The sequence below is a fragment of the Drosophila miranda genome, chromosome XR (assembly GCF_003369915.1).
Source record: "Drosophila miranda strain MSH22 chromosome XR, D.miranda_PacBio2.1, whole genome shotgun sequence".
Taxonomy (NCBI): domain Eukaryota; kingdom Metazoa; phylum Arthropoda; class Insecta; order Diptera; family Drosophilidae; genus Drosophila; species Drosophila miranda.
The window spans coordinates 12,439,421-12,460,562 of NC_046674.1; the positions used below are offsets into that span (position 1 = coordinate 12,439,421).

At 45.3% G+C, this 21,142-nt stretch overlaps 1 protein-coding gene across 3 annotated transcripts in view; it reads right to left on the reverse strand.

The window, feature by feature from the left end:
* The window catches only part of LOC108152485 (trichohyalin), a 46,632-nt gene extending 26,128 nt beyond the window's left edge, over window positions 1-20,504 (reverse strand). For 2 of the 3 annotated variants that reach the window (XM_033386563.1, XM_017281860.2), the window contains exons 1-2: window positions 19,900-20,504; window positions 10,244-10,274 (exon numbers count right to left, since the gene is read on the reverse strand). The gene's annotated coding sequence lies outside the window, so the exon portion shown is untranslated. The remainder of the gene's footprint in view (window positions 1-10,243; window positions 10,275-19,899) is intronic. The other variant, XM_017281859.2, reaches the window with a different exon arrangement.
* Window positions 20,505-21,142: the final 638 nt, after the last annotated feature.

Here is a 21,142-nt window from a genome sequence, read left to right on the forward strand (position 1 = left end):
AGCAAATCAATTCAAGTTCACGCTTCTTATTTATTTATGTATGCGAGGAGGTATTTTCTTCTCTTTTCTGTTTGCGGCGCGTGTGTGAAATTTCACTTTCTTTTCTTCTGGGTTTGCGGCTTCTCCCCTGCTGAAGGAGGGAGGGAGGCGTGTTGGGTTCGCCCTTGGTTTATTTGGTTTTTATTATCCAGCGACCGGCTACAAAGGAAAAGCGCTGAGGAAAAGGAGGGAAAAGCGAAGCGCATGTTTGGCATCTTGTTCCTCGCTGCGGCTCATGTTATTTATGTTGTCTGCCACACAGTGGCAGTGGCAGTGGCAGTGGCAGAGGCAGAGACGTAGACGGACACACACACACATTTTCCTGAGAGGGGAAAATAAAGAAAAAGTGCCCGTAAATCGCTCTCTTTTCGTGTTTAGCATGAGAATTTCTCCGAGCTTCAGACCCATTGGGGAATTACAAATTTCCACAGAACAAGAAAGCAAGAAAAAGCAACTCTACTACGAGGGACATTCCGGGAAACTGTAACAGAACGGCGGAGATGTGTGTTGTGTGTGGATATGATTGGTGGGGAAAATGAAGTCATTTCCCCTACATTCTGTACGAATTTTTGGCCTGAGAAATAGTTTGGGCCACTGACATCCCTCTTGGCCCATTTGTACGTGTTGTTGGCACGTTCGTCTGCTTTATGGCCGCTTGATTATGTAGCCCAGGCCCAGGAACTGCCCGAAACACCTAACACCAGGCCCCAATCGAGAACCAGAGGAGCTTTCTCCAGTGCTTTCTCCGTGCCGTTTGTTACTCGATATTATGGCGGCTATATAAAGACAAGTGTATGCTCGTACAACATTATATTTTTAGCATCGCTCTACGTGCGTAACGTGTTAAAAATAAAACACACACACACAGTCGCTGGCATATTGCGTATCCGCCAGGGGGTCCTCGCCCAAACGATGCTGCCCCGCCCATGGCGGCTTAATTAAATTGATTGAATTTGATTGCCATCAGTGGCATAGAACGGCAGTTTACGAGTACGAGTATTCCCAGCAATTTGGCGCACTTTTGCCGCACTTTTGCCGCATGCAACATTGCCAGACAGAGAGACAGAGAAGAGCGAGAGAGGGGAAGCAATTACAATTTCCCTTGGCTCACCTGTCAGTGCAGGCTTCTCCTCCCTTTCCCCTCCATCCATCTACATGGCTATCTCCGACAACACTCAATTATGCAAATGTTTAGCTCCACGCGGGACACACTCGCAACTCGCAACTCGCAAAAGGCTGCCATTTCGGCATTTCGGCAAAATGCATTTCCAATTGAATTAATAATCCCCCTCCCGAGAAGAAGGCTGTCTCCGTCTCCCCTTGCTCCTGCAGCCACTGCTGCATCCAAATGAAAATGTTTCCTAAATACCTAATGTGTTTATAATGCCAGAGACGTGGCAGCGTGAAGATATTCCACGAGCAGCAGCATGTCAGAGTAACAACAGCCACTGCGACTGCAACCTTGTCTTGGCTTTGCTTCCGTCAGGGGCCCTGTCTCATTAGCTCGTCTCATTGCCAATTTATGCATTCTAAGTGTGTTCTAAGTTCTAAGAGTGCTTAGAGAAAGCCCCCCCTCCACACACATTCACCACAATGGAACGGATAAGTCAGCTCATTTGCCAGGCCAAAACCCATTCTGTGGATTTTCCATTTCATAATCCAAGCCAGAGAGAAAACACGCGGCAAGCAGCAGTCGGGTGCCGCAGAACAATGGCTCTGTTGCACCAAAACGAGACATGAATGGGGCAAGGGCAGGCAGCGCAAGCGCAGGCGCAGCAGTAGCAGTAGCAGCGGCAGCGGCAGCATCTCGGGTTCCACTCACTCAAAAGGTAACTCATTTTGCTTCATTTTGGCCTAGAAGAAAGTTTCCGCAAACTTTGTATTGTATTTTGAGGAAGAGCGGATGGGCAGAGGGGAAGCTAACCAGCCACAAATCATTATAAACCACTAAGGAATGCGCTATTTATGGCGATGCTTGGTGATACTTGAGATACCCTAGCAGATCTAATGTTACTAAATTTGGTCATAGTTTTGCTTGTTCTCCAGTCCCATAAGCTGTTTATAACTCTTCTCATTTCGGCATTGCAAACCCCTACTTATATTCGGAATAATCCTCTGATAGAGTATCTAAAAAGATCTATGGCAGCAGCAGCTGCAGCGGCAGCGGCGACCGTTTGGCTCCGTCTCGAATGCGCCCGATCCTGATGGTATCTCAAATGCTTATCTCAGGCGATGCTCTACTCTCGCTCATGCTGCCCCACTGTCTGCCCCGTGCCACTCTCCCTCTCTAATCAATTTCAAATGGTTTTCGGTGAGTTCGTGCCTGCCGCATTCACCGGCTTATCAGCATTTGGCAATCTTTTTGAAATACTTTTCCATATGGCTGCCGCTTCATCTTGTGGAGATTAGAGGAGCTCCGCTCATCGTTCCCTCCTCGAACGGCCACAACGAGGCCTGTCATCGCCAGCAGCCACCATCATCCAACATCCCAGCAACCCAGCAACATGTTGCTGTGGCTGTGGCTGTGGCGGTTGTCAAGAGCGCATCCATAAAACTTTTATTGCTGCAGGTCATGAGGCAGCCCATAAATATGAAATATTGAAAAATATTTACGTACACTCGTACACTACAGAAAAAGCGAATGCGAGTGGGGGTGGAAAAGTGTGTGTGCGATTTACAAGTGGAAAATGCATTTGGCTTTTCATTTCCAAAATGTATCTGTATCTGTGCGAGTGGGGGGACAGCGAGAGAGACGTTCCAGCGATCGGCATCTTGGTCTTTGTCTGTGGTTGAGGCTCTGTTCTGCTTATTCTCATTCCGATATCTGGCCTCTTCTTCGAAATGTATCGTGGGGCAGGTTGCACTGAATATTCCCTAGGTCCCCCGGCTGTAAGTTTGGCCCCCTATGTGATGGCACGAATTTACGAATTTGAATTCAATTTGCGGCGCACTCCAACGGGGACACGACTCGGGACCCTTCCTTGACCTTTGCCCACTTCTATTTTCGAGACAATTTCGTTGGAATGAACTTGAAAAGTGTATCTCTGGGGAGTAGATTTCATTGGATTTTTCGACATTATTTATTCACATGCAGAGGACATACCCGCCCTGCCCAACAGTCCGATACATGTATGTATGGGCATCTTGACATCTGTCCCTGAATGGTGAGTGTATTTATAGCCCTGCTAATTGCGCCCGACCTTTTGTTGTGGTAGCTTCTTGTGCATTTTGCATGAGCCTTTCCATTTCCATGTGGCCTCGAGTGTCACGAGCGAGCCGGAGCTAAATGTTTTATGCAGATTAATTGAATCATTTTCGCATGGCTGTATTTATTTTATTCGGTTAATGGCGAATGGGAGAGAGTCCATTTAAATGGACTGGCATCGATCTGGCATCGATGCCGGAAAAAGAAAATATCATCAATATTGCACATTAAGTGCAGCCAAATCGAATTTTGTGTGGCAACAATGTGGTAAATGATTGGAATTATGCATCGTATTCCCAATCAGCAGCGGTAAATGCACAGTGGAAAACACTCATTCGTTCGGTGGAAAATGCTGCTCGGCGGTGCCATTTCCACGTCAAGTCGTGAGGGACATCAATCACGGGGACCTGGCCCCCACAAAATGGCCAAATTATAGTCGCACCTCTAGACCTTAGCCCGCACATGGAGCTGACATGTTTTCCATCTGATTTGACAGCTGCCTGAATTTATTTTTTGACAATTTACCCATTTTATTCTGCCACTCTGCCACTTTGCCACCCACTCGCACTCTCCGAGGTGTCATATAATTTCGGAATAAATATCTCCAATAAAACTGAAGAACAAACGAGGGGAATAGATTTACGCACATGCCAACTGCAATTGGCAATTGTTATGGCCGTGTTCGGCGTTCGGTTGGGGGTGGGCGGTGGGTTGCGGTGGCTCTTTGGGTGGCTCGTATTTCGTGCCATTTCAACAGTTGCGTCGCTCAATCATCAGTCATTCAGTGCATCAATCCATGTGTCAATGCAGGCAGTAATAATATCGAAATTTCAATGGAAAAGATACAAAGCTTAACCCGAATTTCAAATGGCAAAGGAAATGCCAAAAAAAATACACAAAATAAATACACAATAATCACTGTTCGTTCCAATGTTTCAAATAAATCATGAAATCATGAAAAATGTGAAATATACAATATTTATATACCCGACAAAGCCATGACACAAATGAAGGCCCAAATGATTGCCGAGTGCCATAAATTTTAAGGAATTTAACGCCTAACAAAGTTCTTGGAAAGAAGAAACAATTAATTGTCAATTAGAATCGCGGAGGGAGACTGTCGCAACAAGTGTTTGCTCTGCCCTTCTATTTGAGTATTTTCTTTTAAATGGAAAACCGTCCGAGTATTGGGTTCCGTTCCGTTCGCTTTTGCCTTTGTGGATGACTAATTTCATGTTCAAAAATAGAGCCTAGGAAAATTGCCAAGAAAATTGGCACGCTTCTTGTTTCAAACACCACAGAGAAACCACGAGGAAAATTCGAGGGGAGACCAACAATCGAGGAAAAGAAAAGTGTGAACCAATTAGCTAGCTAAATTATGGGGAAAAAGCCTTAAGATTATCCGCAATAACCCCTAAGATCTAGATACATATTGTATATGCTCGATCGTATAGTTGTGGCAATCTCTTTGTGGCTTGCGGTGGCGAGTGCCAAAAAATAGATGTTGCACCAACTGTTCGCTCTTCAATGTGTGGCAAACGAGAGCCAGAGCCCATTCGAATGGAGCCCGAAATAGAAACTGACGAAATATTCGTACAAGAAATACTTGATAAAATATTTAAAATATGAATATGTGTTAATTTTCACTTTATCTAACGTCACTCGATGGAAATAAATTGGCGACATTCTGCCTTGTTTTATTGTCAGCAAAGACCTCAACGACTACGCACATCACATGGTATTTTCATCACTTTTATGATAGTGTTTTTATAAACAACATTAGCTGAATCACAGAACTTGCCGTCTGCATCTATTCGCATGGTTTTAATGTCTTTTCCATGAGCTTTAATCAAAAATGCTAGAAACTGCGAGAACGAGCATTCAATGTTGGGGAAGGCGGTGGCAGTGGCATGGCCTTAGTAATTTTCCTAAGTGAAGCCCGGGGGCACGTAAATAAAAGAAGTTTGTGGCCAGCCTTTGGCTGATTTTATGATCATCCACAGCCACATGCCCCATGCCCCATCTTCATCCTCTGCCGTCATTCCGAAGTCAAGGAGTGAGCGACTGACATGCGAACTTCCGTTTCTTTGGGAAGGGCAGGAAATGCAAATAAACAAAAGACCAACGTCAGAATACATAGCTCCCCCTAGTGGTACTTCCTCCCGTATATGTGTAGGGGAATTGATTTTTATGGGCCGTAAGTTTGGGATATTTATGCCCCAGCCACAGCCCACGGGCCTACAAGCATTATAATCCACACAACCGAGCACCGAACGCCGAACTGAGCAGGAAGTAGGAAGAGCACTCGAGATTTGTTTATGGCGAATGGCATTGCCGGGTAGCGCCGGGCAGAATAACTCTGGAGCTGGTACTCGCTCCCCGAGAAGTTTGCGGCGTCTTTAATGGAACATTAACATCTGCAGAAAGCAGACAGAAGCAAGAAAAAATTAAAACTTAAGCAGCGGCTTGATTATGCCTGATGGCGGCTCGGCCCGGCCCTGATGATGGCAAAAGCAGGCAGCACAAGAAAGAGGCCAAAAAAATTGGCCACTGGACCATGTCCGGGGGGGCCGCCTCTTTTTTTCTCTGAATTCCTTTCCTTTTTTTTTCCTTTCGGGGCTGCTTTTTATGTATTTTAATGCGCGAGCATTAACAGCCCAAGAGCTTGGCTTTTCTTATTGCTCATTTGCACAATCGTCCGCCGCCCCATGTCCCCATGTCCCCATGCCCTGCTGCCGGAGTGGGTGCCGTGTGTCCTGCTGCTATTTATTTAACCTGCAATGAGCGATGGCTCTTTTGGCCAAGCGGAAGTCCCCGGAACAGCGGAACCAGCCAGACAATGAATGTGGGAACTTCTTAAGCAAGAAAGGCCTGACGGATCCGGGAACCTCTGCTCCTGCTGTGAAAAGCAACCGTATAAATCTGTTAATTTCGCTTTCTTTTCAGGGTTTCAGGGTACATTTCGTGTCGATTATCCGCATTCATTTGCGGCCCTCGTTGTAGTCTCCTTTGAGCCTCGCAAATGGAGAAGGCCTTCCGCTCTTATGGGCGTAAAAGTTCATGAAAATTCAATAAGTTTTTCCCTCCAACTGAAGTTGGTTTTCTCTTTCTCTTTTTCTTTCTTTTATTTATTTTTTTCTCATATTTGCCTTTCCCCTTTTGCGCCCTTTTCCCTTTTGCGGCGGGTTTCTTCGCTTTGTGCTAACCGTTTTCTTTTTAGCGTGCCATGGAGTGGGCCATCCACAAGTTTTAATTAGCCGCATTTTATGCAAACGCATTTAAATCAACAAAAGTAATGGAACTGCCAATGGAAGTGGAAGTGGAAGTGGAACGGAGACCCCATCGTCAAGACTGGAGCCTACTCGTCCGCGTGTTTTCGAACAGAAATCGCCTGAGGGTGCGAGAAAATCAATTAGTCCTGTACTCGTATACGAGTACGAGTATTCCTTCCCTAATCGACGATATGTGTGTGGGGGGGGGGGGAACGGGAGTCCCGCTTCTCGTATCTGCATCGGCATCGGCACTGCGATGCGATGCGTTTCCGTTGTTCTTGGTCGCTTGTTTCCGTTTCCTGTCTGCACTCCATGCCATTACCCCTGCAACCCTTTCATTCATTTCTGATGACTTTTGTCCTCGCTCGCCTTCGCCTTTGGGGGCAAATATTGAAACAACTGATTAGTTTGAGTGAACACGACTACGACTGCTGCTGCATGTTCTGCATGTCTCTCTGCCTGCATTTGTACACAACTGTACTTCTATCTGCTGGTGTGTGTGTGTAGCCTGCGGTAGATCCATTACGACAATGGCTCAATTTGCCAATAATTATATCGAAAAATATTCGGCCCCAAAATGGAAATTGAATTGCAATATTCATAGGCAGGCCCCAAAAATCGATCGATGAAAAATTCATTCGCCTACACAGATACTCGTGCTGGTACGTGATGGGAAATTGCATTTTATATTTCTTTGTAATTATATTTGCCATGCAAATGTTTTGTCTCGGTTCCAGCGCCCAGTTTTTCCGAGCTCCGAGCTAACATGCTCCCAAAAGGATGTGGAGTTAGGTCCTGGTCCTGGAGCTGGTCCTGGCATCGGGCATACCCCCTCTAAAACACTCTCTCCAGCCAAAAAACTTAAATGACATTTGAGTTGCAGACTTTTCCTAATGGAATCACAATTTCCCGCCCACACACACACACACACACACACACACACACATACTCGTAATAGAACTCTGGGAGTCCCGTCACACGCCACGGAACTCAGGGAACCCGGGGAACCCGGAGAACCCGGGAACCCAGCAAAAGTTGGGCGAATAAATTCTTGTTGTCTTATTTAACTGCAAAGTTGAGCGCAAATAAACCGATCTCCCCGGGTGGGCGTGGCAGTAAAACGTCGCACAAATTGGACTTAATCAAATTGCCAAAATGTTGACAACCGAAAGGAAGAATAAAGAATAAGTATTTTCCACGCTTCGCTTTTGTTTTCGTGCTTCAACTTTTGTTCCCACATCTTGTATCCTTGGGAAATTGAAATGTCCTTCTTCTTCTAGTTATCAGCAGTTTTTCTTTGTTCTTCGAGACCTTTTTCCTAGCACCGAACTTCGGAGAAGCGGAAAATATGTTTCCTTTTCGCAGGGCATAACCTAATTAAAAGCCAAACGATTAGCCAACCAATTGATGGTCAATCAGGGGCCTGAGGAGGCCAAGATAAATACTAAAGTATTGAAGCACCATTGCCTTTGCCATGGTGAAAGGAAGGCCCTTAACCAAATGCATTCTCCTGAGGGAAAATCCTCTAGCATTTCCATTTAACTGCAATTTATTGTTGTAGAGGCTTTTGTACTGACCCACAAATTATGCAGAATGCTAAGCACTGCAGAGAGAAGTTTCTCCCCTGAAAGCTACTTAATTGAGTTGCTGCAGGTGGACACAAGCCCAGCTAACAGGCAACAGCCAACAGGCAACAACCAACAGACAACAGCCAACATCCAGGGCAACAGAAATGAAAGTCAATTAAGTGGCTAAACCTGGGAGAAACATCTTCATTATGGAGCTGCAGGGCCGAAAGAGGCAAACGTTTTGAATAAACGCTAAAAATTCATTCCAAGAGTGACCCAATTAACAGAGCGGCAACAGCTAGTACTAGAGAGTACTCGCACTCGTACTCCTCGAGAGCAGCGGCAACAATCGCATTAAACGTTTAATTACAATGCCCCTGGAACAATGGGCAACAATGGCCGCCGCTCTCGCTGTGTCTGTCTCTGTCTCTGCCTCTGCCTCTGCCTCCATCTTTGTCTTATCTGGGTGCCACTTCCGCTGCTAACAAGCATATCCTTTCCGGCCAGCTTTCAGACTCCCAGTCCCAGCCCTTTGGCGCCTCAAAGTCTGAATGCTGCTGTTGCGCCTCACAGTCTGCCGCTTGGATGCGGGGACCAAAAGGGATTTCAGCAATTTGCGTTTTTTTTTTTTTGTTTGCAGACATATTTTTTTTTTCCCTTTAGCCTGCTCTCTCCCCCCGCTGGTTTCGTTTCCCCTTCTTTCTCTTCTGATTGTTGTAGCTTTTGCTGTTGTTTGTGCTCATCGACGGCTCTCGCACAGTGTTTTTGTGGATTGAGTGGCACTCCATTGTTGACCTCCTTCAACAACAGCAGCCTACTCCGGCCAGCTAGCCAGCAGCAGCAGCAGCAGCGGCAGCACCAACCGTACCGACCGACTCGTACGCACTTCCAGCACTTAACTGGGTCAGCTCGCACATGGATAGATATGGGAATGGGAGTGGATATGTGGATATGGAGATGGAAATGGAAATGGCAAATGCATGGAGGCCAAAGGCAATGCAGTCTCTGACAATCCAGATATTTTCGTAATTGAGTGAGAAAAGAGCACAAAGAAGTTGTGTAGAGCTCGAGCTGAGATCATTACAATTTGGTGATAAACAAAAGCTGAAACTCCATTAATAATGGAATAATTTTAATGGACAATTAGGCAATTACCGGGAGATGGTACTGGGATCTCCCGCGGGCATTGCCAGCGGTCTCCCCCGGCAGCCAAGTCTGCATTGAAATCTGCATTGTAAATGACCCCAAAGTGTCTGATTAGCTATTCGACATGTGGCTTGTATTCCCCCGCACGCTCTAAACAGCCAAAGCCAACGCCAAAGCCATAGCCAAAGCCAAAGCCAAAGCAAATTGATGCGCCTAATTGACTTCGATCAAAGCTGCAGTCGGTTGTGCGTCCACAGAGCTGCCAACAGCCATACATATCTATATCTATATCCACACACACGCAGATACATATGTATATGCGTGGGTAGCCAACTTTAAGGCAAACAAACAGCGCGAAAACACAACAACTTCATTAGCGGACCGATGTCCGGACAGCCAAAAGTGAAACAACAACGTTCCCATTTTTCTGGCTGATTGACTGATTATGGTCAAGTGTTTGACTGCAACACGCCCCCCCCTCGCCCCCGCCCCCGCACCCACCACTGCAATCCGACAATCCGCCACACTATCCTCTGCCCCACTCCCCAATGGATTGTTTATTAATTATCGTGCAAATTTGAAATTTATTTATTATGCACACGCCGTCGTTAAATTGAGAATATTTTATGCTCAGAGTTAATTTTTACTATTTCTATTTTTTTCGCGTTTTCTCGTTTTCGCATTTTTGCATTCGGCTTTTGGGTGTTTCAGTGTTTCGGCATTGCGGCATTTATTTATTTTTATGAACGCTCTGCGATCGCATTTTGTTTTGCTTAATTGCGCGTGGCGTGGCGTGCACGCGGCGTATGCGTTATGTATGGCATTACACATACGCACTGGCGGACGGGGTGCAAAATCAACATGCATGAAAAAAAATTTGAAAATATTTCTGCCAAACGAACACAAAATTGTTGCCGCTGTTTGTATATCGAATGGAATTGGATTTTTGTCTTATTTTTAGTTTAAGGAAGAAATTCTTGCCGGGTGGGAGAGAGTGGCGTTCAAATATTTACCAGTTCTGGCATTCAGAGGATGAGCGTTTACCTGCAATGAAAAGAGCAATTTAACAATTTATTAAGAACGAAAGACAGCAGAAATTCTAGATATAAAACCTATCTGGCATGGAAAAACTTAACCACATCATTAGAGCCTTCTGTCTTATCTCAAGGCTGCGGAAGTCCATCAGATCCCACTCTCTGAAGACTTCACACTCCATGTGGGGCTCTCAATCTTCGCTAAAGACTTCACTCCATCAGCATCATGTTTGCTTGGCAATTTTTTCGCTGTCACATTTCCGCTAAACAAATTCAAATTAAGCGCATAAGAAGCATCATAAGAAGCGACTGCTCCATGCTCCATGCTCCGTGCTCCGTGCTGAAGACGAAGATCTTTGCGTGTTCCCCATTCTTGTTCTCACTTTGCAACTGCAACAAATGGCTTGTTGTCAGCCAGACAATGCTCGGCAAAATCTATGGCAGCGGGAACATTTTCTTGCACTGGATTAGCAATGCCGAGCAGCTAAACAAACAAGCGGACGGGCGGACGGGCGGAGGGGCCGTGGGGGAAATGGCAAGGCAGCTGCTCAAAGAAAATGAAAACTAACAAAAATAAATGCACAACAAAAGCGACAAATGGGGGAGAGGGCGTAGAGAGGGGAGTGTGTGTGAGAGCGTAGCAGGATGGGGCACTATACAAATTTTTTTTTGTTCTTGCTCCGTGCACATATTTCAATCTTTTTTTTTGCCTCCGCTCTGGCTTGCAACAATTTCGCATTTCCTTTCTGCCACGCCTCTACTTGAGAATGCTTCGTGAACTTTTTACACACACACACACACACTCGCACTCACATACATATGCATGAAGCTATGTCAGGTGGTTGGGGGGGAGGGGGGTAGCATGTTGCAAGTGAAATTGCATTAAAAATGCCAATGCAGCCGCTGGCATTTGATGCAACCTTCTGGTGCCCCGACCACCTGCCTGCCTGTGCACCTGCCTCAGGCGGATGCTGGATTCAATTAGCTTTACCCGCAGCGTGTGCGTAACATCACATTCGAAATTAAATATATTATAAATAATATTAAATTATTTAATGCACGAATTAGATGAAAATCAATTTCCCATTAAATTGCACAACAAATCATTGGCCAAAATTCTAATTGGGAGGAAAATAAAACAGGAACAAACAGGCCACAAATATGAATTCCATTTGCTCCACACTCGGGGGGAAATGAGGATCCTTGGATTGTTTGCAATTTGCATAAACAGCGGACAGGCTTTTGTGGCTGTTCTGTATGGCACCGCCACAGGCGGCGGCGGCAGCGGCGGCGACGGGTGCGGCACTAGGGGGAGGGGCGGCAGCAGGCACTGGAAAAGATTTATGTGCCTATGCGAGTGAAAAACCGGCGCCAATTTATGCCGGAAATTTTTCGCCACATTTTTGGTATTTTCATTGAAATTGAAAACATATTAAATGCACATTAATTTCGCCTGTCAAGTGGAGCCGACGAGGGCTTAGTTGGAGAGAGAAAGAAGTACAATTCTGGGAGTTGAAACATTATGTTGAGTGCTTGCGGAAATGTATTCAATATTGAATGAAAGCATATTTCTTTTGTGGCAAATTTTCATAAGCTCCAAGACATCGCTTGCCTGTATCTCCCATATGTAGTCGTAAGCCATTTCATCACTGCTTATCCCACCATTTCCTGGTAATTAAATTGAGAACCGTTTTGACCTTAAAGTTTCCTTTCTGATAAAAGCCCCTCAAAACGAAAGATAGATAACATCTATATCTAGATACGACTTGAGACTGGAGGTCTTATCTTATCGCCAGACGGAAATGAGAACGCTACTTGGAACTCTATATATATCTATATCTATATCTGTATCTGTATCTCGGGAAGCTTATCAGGTTGACTGAGGTAGGTCCATTATGTTCATCTTCATCGAGACCGTGTCAGCGCCATCTTTGCCATCTTAATTTGAGCATATTTACGGCCGTGTTCATTTGCTGACGCAATGGAATTTATAATGAGGCCCACCCCAGACGAATTACATCATTAATTCTGGGGGGAAGCCGAATTCATCAAGTGGCCAACATTAAATAAGCAAAGTTGATTAATTTTGTTCAGGTTTAAGACCGACTTTATGGCCACTTCCCTGCCACCAGATTGGGTTAATTAGAAAAATAGTTTGACACCTCGCAGGGCAAACGTGTTTGGTGTGATTGTGTGATTAAATCAATGCGAAGCCCACCAAAAATGATATACTACCTCTGCAAGACCCAGAGAATGGAAGGTAGAGGGCAGAAGGCAGAAGGCTCAGACAGTCGCTGATTGAGCGGAAGACAAACCGGCACTGGCGACAACTTTTTGGTGAACTTTTTGGGCTCTGGCTCTGCCCCGTTCTGGGTCCCCAGACATTAATCCAACATGAAAGCCCATAAGGCAACAATGTGTTTCTGGGCTCTGTTTTCTTTAAGTTTTATCGCTGTTTATCATTCGTTGGTCTGACCACATAATTTATTTGATTTCTTGAGCATTGAGCACGATCGCTTATGATAAGGGGAGCGGGGGATCGGGGGACCGGGTGAATGGGGAATGGTGGGTTCCAGGCATTTCGCTCTATAGTTCTGTTTGTTTTTCTGGCAACATGATCTTGTATATTTCGCATTCCGAACGCATAATAAACTCGAAAGTTTTTTTTTCTCTTGCGGATTTTTCGACTGTTTTTGTTTGGTGGCACTTGAGACCTTGGCGTCCAACCTAATTGGCATTTCGAGCGTGTGGTTCCTTGCTGTCCCCCCCTCGAGACTCTCCCCCCGGTGTCAACGCACCCAAAACATATTTTATATGGCTTCAACATATTGTTCTCGAGAACGATTTTTGCATGTCGAACCCGCTTTCTTTTCGGCTTGTGTCTGCGCAATTATAATGATGCCATATCTCACCGATTCGACTGCGGTGTGGGGGAAGCCATAAAAACAGATTTTATGTTCGCAATTTGAAAGTTTTTCGATTTGTTATGGGCCCTGACTGGGTTTTAATGCTCTTCAAAGGTGTGCGAACGAGCCGTGCCGAGCCGAGTCGAGTCGAGCCGATTATGATGTAATTCACACCAAGTCGAGGCCCCCGAGCTTCAGGTAATTCCAAGTTATGCAAATTTTGGTTCGAAATGTGGGTAGGAGCTCGTAGTAAATTCTTAGGGATATGGTCATCGATTCAGCAGTCAAGTCATTTCCCACAGTGTAGTATTTGGGGATAATCTTTCAAGGATGATCCTATATACCGATATACCGATATACGTTTCTCAAATTATCCCCCCACTCATTTCTCTCTGTGTAACTATTCCCTGAAATGTATTTTTGAGCTCTTCTCTGTAACAATTCTTGAAAATTACACAAATCATGCAAACCCATTTGCTGTTACAACATAATTTCACGACTTTGGACTTTGCTCCCTTACTGTAAAAGAGATAAAAAAAAAAGAGACAGACAGACAGAAACACTTCCCAAAATGACACTTCAGTTTAATGAACCGCCAATTCGCGACAGTCTGAACATAACCGACGAGAACCGTGCTGGGCAGAACAGAACAGAACTGAACGGAGACGTTGACTCGTCGAAAAATCTAAGCAAAACTCAAATGTCAAAGTCAGCGAAATCCAACGCCCGAAGAAGATATATTGTATGCTATATGCTACAGTGCTAAAATCCGTGGTAATTCCCAGGGCATGTGCGGGGCGGGACTCCGCTTAACTGCCGCATAATTAAGAGTAAAAACCGCAGAAAAGAAAACAATTTGCCGCTCGATGGAAATTGTCAAGCGGTGCCCAAGTGTGGAGAGAGAGGGGGGGCCGGGAGAGAGGGTGTTCTGAGGTCAGTTTGTTGCTGCTGCGGTTATTTGGTTAGAAGAGTTTCCCCAGCTAACTGCTAAACTGTCGGCATGTGCGTGTGCCACCATGCCACAAGATGCTGCAGTGCAGCTTTATTAAAGAGAATCCGCTTTCAATCGTAGCCCACAGAGCAAAACCAAAGCCCCCAAATCGGGAGGGGCCCATCAAAAGCGCAGCTGGAAAGCCAAACATCGACTTAATTAGGGTTATGCCTTTTCTGCAGCTTCAAAAGAAAAATATTTAATGGAATAATAAAAGGAAAACTCCTGCTGCTGCTGCTGCTGCTGCTGCTGCTGCTGTGGCTGTGGCTGCTACTGGCTGTGTTTGAACAAAGTCTGAGCAACGGGGCGTATGCGCAATGCCGCCGCCTACAGCCCACACAAAAAGCTGAAAGAGTAAAATTTTTAACGCCGGCTCGCCTTAGAATAGGCCTTGGGTCAAGGACGCTGTCCTGTCATCCCACCGGTACCCTTCCACCCGTATTAAAAACACGGGAAATAAAGCACGGGAGCACTCAAGCCGGGACAGGCCAAATGCCAACAGCAAATAGATTGCCAGCTAGATTGCTGGCGATTTATAAAAATACACGACACACAGAAGTGGAATATATAATGTGGATGATAGAATATGTGCACAACATTCTGAGCAGTCGCTGCTCTGCTCCGATGCTGTTCAATCAACGAAATTAAAGCTACCGACGACGTCGTCTGGGCATCATTTCCCCGCTAATGTCAACAATTTATAATGCATCGACATGACAGGCGTCGGCGTCGGCGTCAGCTCCGGCAAGCGCCAATGTCTATACTCATCGCCTCATCATCTGGCCAAGCCAATCCAATCCCCAATCCCCAAACCCCAATCCAGTCTCTCAGAGATCCCCCCACACCGCCGGTAGAGCTCATTGCAATCTTAATGGCAGGCCGTTTGTTTTCAAATTGATTTTCATTACAATATATGGCCTATAATTTGCCACAAAATAAATATTCAAATTTGAGAGGCTCTCATGTAATGGCGGCATTAAAAATTCATAACGAATGGATGATCGTCGTGAAGTGAGATAAATGAAGGTAAAGATTTGCCCAGACCAAAGAGGAAGCAGGGGAGAGAACTTCGATGGCTCTCAGTTTCCACAAAACGGGTTCTATTTTCGAAATATCAAATCGCAAATTCTCACACAATTAACGAGCTTTTAAAAATTAATTAAATCAACATTTGTATTCAAAAAAATCGTTCGAGTTTTGACCATTTCATGGAAACTAACGTCACGGAGTATGTCTATAGGTGAAACCTAACCTTTCCTTGGTTCCACAAAAAACTAATTATGGAAATAATACCCAGTGCGGGTTGTACCGAACGAATCATTTGATTTCTTAAAATACTTTATTTTTCCCGGGCTGAAATAAAAAGTCAAGTGGAAAGCATAAAAATGCGCAAATTCCAGGCGATTTCAAGAGAGCCTTTAACAATCTCATAAGTGGGCCGCCTTGGCACTGGGCGGCCAAGGGAGGGGTTGAGCTGGAGGGCGGATGAGGGCTGGGCCCGTCTGGGCTGGGAAGACTATGTTTTTTTATGTCTAACCGTTGACCGCTAATCTAATCGGGTCTTATCTGTTTGCACCAGTCTGTAGAATGAACAGCGTGCAGGAATGTGACTCAACTTTGTTGGAAAATAAGTTTCAAAACGATCTCCGAGCGGGTGAAAGCGGAAGGTGAGGTGTGGCACGGTGGGAGAGGAGAGGAGAGGAGTCGCCCGACTCTCATGCAATTAGCGGAAATTGCAAATTAATAATCATGTCTCGTGTGGATAACAAGGACACACGACACCCACTTAATGGAAGGTGGGAAAGGGCAGAGAGAGTGGGTCCTCGGTTGGGGCGGGCGGGTTATTTGCGGTAAAAAAACCATAACAATTTGCCAGCGTATGAAAAATGTATGCGGGGCAAACTTTAAATTCATTACACACATGCAAACAGTGGGGCAGCCATACAGGGCGAAAGGGAGACACCTTGCGAAAGGGCGAGTTAGATGGAGGAGAAAGTTATAGAGAGAGGGAGAGCAGGAGAGCAGGAGAGCGGTAAAGGTAGTGGTAATGGCATGGCGACAACTTTACGTCACGGCACACACGAGCTCTGGACATTGGGGCAGGGTCGAAAGGCTGGGTCTGAGACCCTGCCCCAACCACAGGGCACACATATGCAGGGCGTGTGTGTGGGTGTGTGGGTGTGTAGGTGTGTGGGTTGGCGTGCCCATTCGCACTTTCAATAGAATCTCCTTGCCAGATAAAGAGAGATACGACCCGGCCTCCGCCGCCCCTTTCGAGCTCCTTCAGTTGGTAATTTCGAAAAGAATTTTCGTGCCTCGCTTCTATTTACGCTTTTATCTTTGTGGCACATTTACCCCACCCCACACCCCTTAAATGCTGCCTCTTTTTATACAATTTGTATTTCTTCATTTCTACGAGTATTTGAGCTGGCTTTGGCTTCAGCTTCGGCTCCTCTTCTTCATTACAACTGTGTGTGTGTGTGTGTGTGTGTGTGATTCTGCACGTGTGTCCGTGTTCGTGTTTGTGTTAACCTTGGCCAAAAGCATTAAAACCGTGCCAAGTGTCCTCCTGCCAGGAGAAGGAAGGAGAGCAGCCCAAAGCCGGAGCTGGACAACAGGACATTTATTGGGGCCGGCTTTTGGTCTCGTCCTCCCCTCATCGCCCTCCTTCCGCACGAGATCTCTCTCTCTCTTTCTGACTCATTTAAAATTCGGCAAGGTATCCAAGTGTGAGAGAGCTTCAGTGGATATGTGTATATATGTGTGTGTGTGTGTGTGTGTGTGTGTGTGTGTGTGTGTGTGTGTGGCTGCAAATCTACTCAAAATGCAAGGTGTTTTAGGGATAAGGTAAGGCAGTACCTGAGGGCGAAGAGGTGCTTACGGTTCAGTTCCGTTTATAGCCAACAATTGGGGATATCGTCAGATCTTCTAGTGCTTCTTCTCGTTCTCTACTCTACCTGCAGCATATTCCTTTGCTTTCTCCGTGTCCCCCTTTCTCCCGCTCTCACAATTTCTTCTGCCGTTTGTACACATACAATATGTATTTTCTTCTGCTTTTAATTCAGATTCGTCGACTCCTGCTACTTCGTTCATCCTGTATCTTTCTGCCTCATCTTCCGCTTCTCTTCGTATTTATCCTGCCTCTCCCTTTTCTGCTCCTTCATCTCCCTCTATCTTTTTGCTTATCTCACAGAACTGTTGCATTTTTTATGACATTTTATTTCATTTTTATTTTTATGCTTTTGCCAAAATGCTTTTTTCCTTTCCTCTTTTTTTTTGTGTGTGTGTCATTTTTTTTCTGTCTCGCATTCTCACATCCCCTCACACACACACACACACTCACACACACATAGAAGTTTATCATTTTGTCTTTCTGCCTCTGCCTTCATTTGGTTTTATGCTCACGAAAAGAGCATTATGCGCTTCTAAGGAGGCTTGGGAGATCTTTGCCGCAGAGGAGAGCTGTAGCAGAAATATTTGCATAAGAAATGTTTAATTAATTTTGCAGATATTTTTTCGAAAGTTCAGATAAGATGAGATACAAAAGTCTTTCAACATGGATTTTTATAGCTCTTGAATTTATTTGAATTATTTGAGATCTCACATCAAACTCATCAACACTCAAACCCGTTTCATCCGAATATTCCAGGGTAGCCCCCAGTGCGACTAACCTTCTCGACTAATCCACTCCACTCCACGCCTTTTCGGGCCGGCACAGAATCGGCTTTTGTGCTCTCTGGCTAATGTCTATTTTCTTGTATTTCGGGTTCGGTTTCGGTTTCGTTTTCGTTTTCTGCATTTCGGCATTTTTATGATATTCCTCCTGAATGCATGGCCCTTCCCCTTCTCCTCCCTTTCGCTCCGTTGTTTTCCTTTTTTTTTATCATGCTTCTTTTTTTTTGGGAGGGATACAAGTATCTTTTCCTTTTTACTGAATAAAGAAATGTATTTTTAGTGGTTTCTGCTAAATGTCTAAAAATATGCGCCATGTCGAGCACCTGAATGGAGTGGATCCGAATGGGAGGGAGGGTCAGAGGCGGACCAGAGGCGAGTGGACAGATTCAGGGTCCATTCGGTTTGCTTTTTGGATACCCTTGACGAGGGCATTTTGATTTTGAAAAGAAAGCTAAGAAAATGCATCGTATCGATGGGAAAGATCAGTGAGAACAACTCGTGTCTTCATAACTATAAACGGATAGAACTTGGAATACAATAGCTCTCTATCTTCCTTCAGAACTCACGTAGATTTAGACGAATCCCAAGACTCAATTCTAGACGCATTAGAATGATCCAATTTTAAGGGTATCACAAGCTACGACCCTCAAAATCCGGCATTCCTATCGTGTTTTATTTATGACCCTCGAAAAAGCGCTTCGTGCATTTGGCTAAAATCTCTCGCTCCGCGGCGGAGGAGCCTGCCTCCGTTGAAGGTCACTTCGAGACTTGGAACTGGCCGCTCGCTGCCTGCCCCATCTTTCCTCAACTCAACTCAACTCCCCTCCCCCTCCCCCTCCCCAAACGAACATAGCCCGCAACAACAAATCGATTTTAACGATTATACTTTTCTGTCGTGGATGTTGTCGGTTTAGTCACACTCAGTCACTCATTCATTCACTCATTCAGAGTGGCGGCTTATGAATATGAAATGCAATCGCACGGCCGGCGAAAAAAAGCGCGACTTGTGATTGACAAAAGTGTGGCAAGGACATTTAGCGAGCACCCCAGCAATACACCGGTGACGCTGCCACATTAACGTTAATTGATGGCCGAAAGCGTAAGCCAGAGTTGGACAGAGCTTAGCCCTCCTTTTCCTCGGCCGGCTGTTGTGTCATCTGTGCGGACGCTCCCCTTCCATCCCATTCGCTTTGACTCTGCCCCACTGACAGCTCATTAATAATCGGATTTGGCCCTATGAAGAGCATGTCCCCATGTCCTTTGGCACTGCCCTTTGTGTTGACGAGCTAATCTACTACATAAATCTACAGTTTTGTTAACAATCCCAACAAAAAGCAGAGCAGAGCGGCACCAGGACCAGGAGCAAGGGAGGCAGTAAAAAACATCGGAGCAGCACAGACAGCAGAGGCAGCAACCAAGTGGCAATCAAGGGGTCACCATTGATAGGGGATAGGGTGGGGCAACAGCATTGGGGCAGGTCCCAGCACTTAATTAGAATTTTGCCTGCCGAATGGAATGGACTACAACGCGAACTCGAACTCGAATAATTTATGCATCAAAAGGAAATGGGCAAACAAAAAAATCTCTAGGCATTAAGAACATTTTAACATTACAGATCTAAGAGAAATGTAGAGGGTGGAAAAGTGTGCCAACACTCTAGGGATCTACCCCTAAGATATTGGGAAAACACCTCAAAAAATATCTTAAGATCGCTGAAGAGACAAGAAACTGAAGATTAAACATTGAATAAAATATCTTTCACTTTTGAACTCCTTTGAATTTGTAACTTAATTAAATGTTAAATGTTCTCAAGAAACTCCAGGATCACAGATGAATACTATTCATTTGGTACGAATTCCAATTAAAATAAGTTTAGTATTTCAACTTCTTTCAACCATAATTGATTGCAGAATAATTGTTCTATTTGATCAGCAACTACATCATTTCTGTTTGGCTTTCACTTGGGCACACACTCCAAAAAAAAAACACATTAGCATTATTATACGCGTGGAGGAGAGCACTCTCAGTTTCCAAAGATGTCGCATGCTAGCTCCCAAACTCACCTTCGATGATTCGGTCCTCAAGCTCCCAAGTGTGCAAACAATTTCAAATGCAAATACGCAGAATGCTCCGTCTTTGCTCGTCTTGGCTTTGCTTATTTGGGCCTGCCTTTCTCACTACTTCCACATTCAAAGACCTCAATAGACCGTTGGCCAAAAAAAAAATGCTTTTGCCGCAACGTCGACTCTCCGGACGACTCTCTGGCCGACTGACTGACTGACTGTTTAGAGTGACTTTCTGGGCGAGACAATTCGCGGGCCCACGGCAAATATTGAAACTTGATATTTACTATATTTTTTGGCTAAATCAAGCCAATTAGCACGGATTGGCTGGAGGCGGGGGAAATTGGCTTCCTCAAGGCGGGAAGATGGGTAGCCGGCACGAGTGAAATTTTCACCTGCACTTTTGCCAAGACAAACCACACTCACACTCCTCAGTGGAGGGCACAATGGAGGATGGGAGGGAGTGCACTTGTTGTTTGTTCGGTTAGTAGAAGTTTCGTTTTTGGCCAATTGTATTTCTAACGGAAATTCGGTGAGGAGTTTTCTTAGAAGCTCTGTTCGTTTTGGAAACGCGCGCGTTCTCCACGAGGGTAAAATCGCGACTAACCGTTGGCAACCGATGGCAAAACTTGCAAGCGCCAAGCGGCCGGCACAACGTGGAGCCCCCTTACTCTCTGTCCCTCCCTCTCTCTGTCCCTCCCTCTCTCTCCCTGTCTCTCGCTGTCTCTGTGCTGTTTGTGATGATGATGCTGCCGGAAAGAGAGCGTAAACATCTGGCTCTGGCTCTGCTGGGGCTCTATCTCTCTCTCTCTCTCCCTCTCTGTGCAAATTGCCGGCTCGAGAGCCAGTCACATGTTTTCACAGCAGCATGTTGCAGCAACAAATTGTTTCCCGTTGTTTGGCGCGTGTTTCAAACTGTTTTTCAAATTGGAGTTTTTCTTGCGAATCTCCGACGTTTCACTATTTAATTGGCTAATTTATTGACTTTGTTTTGTTTAAGTTTTGTTTTATGTTTTGCACTGCTCTGCTTATTTATAAATACATTTAAATTTATGGCCACTGATTTTTTTGCATGAGATCAGAGATCGGATCTCTGGCCTACTTAATTTATGGCCCCCCAGCGGGTGCGCCCTGTCTCCTCGTCGCGTCTTCAACTAAAAATTTATGTTTCAAATAACAAATTTTCATGCCACAGATAATCATTCCTTGTGATGTCGTTTGTGTGCGTGTGTGTGTGTTTGTG